Raw genomic sequence first — 5,024 nt, forward strand, 5'->3', positions numbered from 1 at the left:
TCACTGTGTCCGCTCTCATCCGAATCCATTTTCCTTAACAATTATATTTTGGTAGCATATTTTTCAGTAGGCGGGGATGTTTACAACTAACTTTGTAACATTAATATTTTTACAAGTGAATATATGAAATATCATATATTTGAACTGCGGAAAGATAGAAAAACATGATTGATCATCGCACTTGCAGTTGTGAAATTAAAGCCCACAACTTTAGCAGTTGTGTAATTAAAGGTTTTAATTTTACAACTGCTTAAGTTGTGTGTATAACTGCGATTATCAATCATGTCTTCATATCTTTCTCCGCAGTTCAAACATATGATATTTCATACATTTTATATATATAGTCTTTACCATCTACGGGTGTATTACGAACTCGCAATATGACCAGCTTCCAGTTGGCTTGATAGCTCAGTTGGTAGAGCACTACAAAGGTATCGGAGAGGTCATGGGTTCGAATTCCGTTCAGGCCTGAATTTTCTTTTCAGGCTTTAATTTCACAACTGCTTAAGTTTTAACGATTTTTAAAAAGAACCTTAAAACATTTCTTTTTTGTAATAGTTTTTAACCTAGTCATAGATTTTAATAATTGCATCTTTTAGTTAAGTTTTTATACTTTTAATCATATGCAATTGTAAGCGCATTGAGAATTCTAAATGCGCAATAAGAACCTTTTTATTATTATATTATTATTATAAGTTGTGTGTATAACTACGATGATCAATTATGTCTTCATATTAATATTTTTAACGAGCCGTAATTACTACAGAGGGGAAAAAATCCGGCCCGTGGGCCGTATCGTAAAAAGCTGGACCGGTCACGAGCCAATCAAATTTGAGGATTTAGCATTTCGGCCCGCTCAGATGCTTCAGAACAAAAATAAGAAAATATATTTTTGGAGTTAGGGATGGAGAAGGGAGCGTTGGGTATTCATTCAACTGACCACAATGACTGTCAGCTCCTCTTCTTCCCCGCCAATTGCGTCACGTGGCTTTACAGCACTTTGTTTTTCAACACAAACATGGACGATTCGGACGATGAATGCCAGGTAATTTACTACGTTTCCTTTGTTGATCCCTGATTTCTTCTGAGCTTCATACAGTTGCTTGTTAAGTGAGTGGTTTTGTTACTATTCCGTCTTCATGTTGCAATTATCATCCCCAGTTTTCTCGCTCTCTGCTGGGAACGCCTGGCATATGACCCACCAAGTTCCGGAAGCCTGAGTAACAAGCAAGTTATCATTAATAAATCATCAGAGCTCGAGCAGTCCGAACTCAATGCCGAAGAGTTTCTATCCCTATCTCATGGAGAAACTATTTTTTCATGAGAAATTGTGTATACGCCTATCTTTAAATTGACGTAATGAATTGGATAAAGAAATCACACTCGTGTACCCATATTTTTCGGTCTGATTTAAGAGTTCGAACGCCACCATCTTGGTTTTCTATGAAGAACGAAATCTGGGAATAAGGGACAGTCACGTGACTAAACTGATGGCGAACGACTGGAAGCAATGGATTAGTCTTCTAATCAGTCATTGCAGTCATTTTCATTTTCCTTTCTTTTTTGTTTTTGCTTTTGTTTTTTTCATTCCGAGCTGATACCAGTTTATTTCTGTTTGATTTAATTTTTGATTACATATTTTTCTCATAATTATTATAATTATTCAATGTTCCGGAATGTTCCGGGATGTTCCGGAATGTTCCATGTTCCTGGTTTTATGGACGCCCGTGACACCAAACCTGACGAGTTAAAAATTATTTTTATTGTCCAACTCCACTCACATTGAACAAACAATGCACCTATAGTGCATCGTTTCCAAGTAAATAAAAGTTGCGTGTAGTTGTTATATTTACATCAAAAATCGACTGTGATTACTGACCCCGCTTAACTGAACTAAGTTAGTTAAAAGTTGATAACAACTTCCTTTATTACCAAAACGTCCATCAAAAACAAACGAGCTGCTAGCCTTAGGCCGCGTTCCCTGATCTACAGGCACCAAAGATGTTCAAAATAGAACTCAGATAAGATTTGTGTTTACGGCAATATTCAATTTCCTTACTCGAAAGAAAAAGCTCAGAAGAACGGATTCAGTGGACTATAGGCCGCAAGTGCTACAGCAATGTGTTCTTGATGAGTTAAGCACTAATTTTTAGGTCTCAGAATTTCAAGACATGTTATTCAGCGAATCTCTGTTGTAAGAGATTGAGAAATCTCAACGTGCATGAACCAGCTCATGATAGTCTGTGATAGAACAATAAGAAGACACATGCACCACTATATCCTTCGTCCACGTAATAGCAGATTGGCACGTTTTCGTCATTTGACTACAACTACTAGAATTCCTTCCGTGTTTTCTTTATTATTTAAATTTTGAAGCCCCAGTGGGGTTTAAATAACAATTGCCCCAATTAACATAAGAAACAGATAAAGTAAAGGATTGTGGTGGTTGTAGTCAAATGACACCACATCATGCAAATCGCCTATTGTACACTGTGTTTTAGCCCTTTCGCACGGTTATTTTTTCCTCGCGGTTTATTTACGTTCTCGCTCGACGGACTTAGCGAGAGAGGGACTACTCGTAGTCTACAGTATTCCAGACCTTTTACGTCGGTGGCAAACGAAGATTTCGGCTGCCTCCTTCGATCTCAGCTCTTGGAACTATTCTTCGAAATTGAGGTGAGTCATTGGTTGTCGATAACCAATGCCCCGTCGGGCTAATTATAGTTACCCAACGTACTATGCGAACCGCGAAAGAGTCCATGGCAATTTGGACTAGCTTATTTTCGAATTTGCGAGCAAAGCAATCTCGAAATAAATGTTCGCAGCGAAGGCGTTAATGGACGGAATTGCGTAGCGAGTGAACTGACATGGAACTTCAACATCTCTTCTTTGATTCTACGGAGGAATTGAGTCAGCAGGGTTATTTTCAGTGGATTCATCCGCTTCGAGCAGTGGGCATTCCGGAAATCAGTGTGCTGCCTTGCCTTTCTTTTAGCAGTGGAAACCCAGGCAATGATAACTCGCCGAAATCGCGTTAGATCGACCTGAACAGCTGGCAAACAACAAAGAATACAACACAGCAACAGGGTAAGTAGATTTTATTTACAAAATATAAGGATAATTGACTTTTAAAGCAAAACCGTTGCGTTCCCATACAAACCTATATATATATTCAAACCATTGTAACACAACACCTCCACATGGTGCAAGGGGAGAATCGCGTTTCGCGTATTCAAAATCGGTCGTTATGTAATACGTAGTATATGTCGGCCGTATATGTCACGTTTCGCTGAAGGTTGGTGTAAAAGTGAAAAAAAGATAAAAATAAGATAACTCCTCGCATCGTGAGCTTGGGCTGCCTGTGAGGTACCAAAAGTAAATAAGCGCCCTGGGCGCTGTCTGTAGTGACCAATGCAAACAAACAATGATGCTAATATCATGGGTGACAAATTACTCCTTAATTTTGGCGCGAAATTTCAGCGTTAATTTATAATTTCACATGTAAAATTACAAAATTGCTATGGCAACATCTCTTTTATCTCGATCAGTGTCAAGATGGGGTCGAGATTTAAGACGGTGACCACTAAAGAAGTTACGGAATTAAAAGAGGCGGCGAGAGAGCACAATTAACTGGGTTAGGGTTTTTGTTAAGTGGTTTGACAAAAATAGCCTTGAGAAAAACCTGGAGATGATTCTTCCTGAGCAGTTGGATAAAGTACTCGAGCGGTTTTACGCCTCCGTCTGTAAACAAGGTGGAACCGATTACGAACCTGGGTCCCTAAAAGTGATGCAAGCAGCACTTGACAGCCATTTGAAAGAAAAAGGTTGTTCTTTTTCAATTATAAAGGACAGAGAATTTTTCAATTCCCGAAAAGTTCTCGAGGGAAAGGCGCGCAAGCTAAGGAAAATTACCAAATAAGTCAAGAAGCCTAACCAGAGAGGAAGAAGAAGCTTTGTGGGAAAGCGGGCAGCTTGGAAATTCATCTTCACGGTCACTCCTGAATATACAATGTGGTGGCTGCTCTCACAGCATTTCGGCCTGCGTGGCTGCCAAGAGCATTACACAATAAATGTGGAGGATTTCACGCTCAATAAAGCTGAAGGCCATAGTCTTCCACTGAAAGGAGCTTCTGAGTCGTATAAAAAAAAAAGATTCGGAAATCAGCTGACTTATAAGGAAAAAAAGTTCACCGCAAGAATCGTAATCGCGCAGTCGTTTCCATCTAACTCCTATGCGTGAACAGCGAAGAGGAAAGGGAGGTGATTGATTCTATCCAAAGCCGGCGGTTTTTGGAGGGGTTGGGGGGGGGGGGGGGGGAGGCTTAAGACCAGAGGCGGAGTTGTGCGGCTTATGACTGGCGGTTAACGTCATTGCTGTAACAACGAATTACACACTTTGCATGTGATGATTGCACTGTCACATGGTGAACTAAAAGCCATCGTTGTTTTTCAAAGGGTGAAGAAACCAAGAAGAAAGCCAATCCCCTGATGGTGTGTCCATCGCAGGTAGCTGCTACATCTTCTCCCCTCCCCCTCCCCCTCACATCCTCAGCATTATAGCAGTAAAAACGCAATAATAAACCCAGAGGTTCTCCCTCATATGGGCCATATAAGTATGTGCGGTCCCAAAGGGTGTAGTGTTTTAGCCTTTTTGGTCAGAGATAGGGTATCGATTTTGGCCATTTTGGTCTTGAATAGGGTATGGTCTTTGCACTCTAGTCTTGGACTGGGTATGTTTCTTTTAGAAGAAGCTACTTTTTCATCATTATCGATGAGACCATCAACAAAAGCCCTTCACAATGCCTTTGACATCGGTCTGAACTGTGTTACTAACTGATAAGGCAGGTCTGAAACAGAGTATTTATTCAAGGGTCAGGTCTTACATGGGGTATCATTTTGTTGGTCAGGTCATAAATAGAGTGGGGAAAATCGCAGATTTTGGTCTTAAATAGAGTAAGAGTTTTGGCACACCCCACCCAATTGTTCTGGGAGTAACCCCCCCGGGAATGACATAGCAATATGGA

At 40.2% G+C, this 5,024-nt stretch overlaps 1 protein-coding gene across 1 annotated transcript in view; it reads right to left on the reverse strand.

Annotated features, from left to right (window-relative positions):
- Positions 1–5,024, reverse strand: part of LOC149101340 (uncharacterized) — a 119,555-nt gene that overhangs the window by 64,345 nt on the left and 50,186 nt on the right. The window lies entirely within an intron of this gene.

Source organism: Orbicella faveolata, unplaced genomic scaffold (genome assembly GCF_042242905.1).
Source record: "Orbicella faveolata isolate gen_17 unplaced genomic scaffold, um_ofav_v1 contig_4, whole genome shotgun sequence".
Classification (NCBI taxonomy): domain Eukaryota; kingdom Metazoa; phylum Cnidaria; class Anthozoa; order Scleractinia; family Merulinidae; genus Orbicella; species Orbicella faveolata.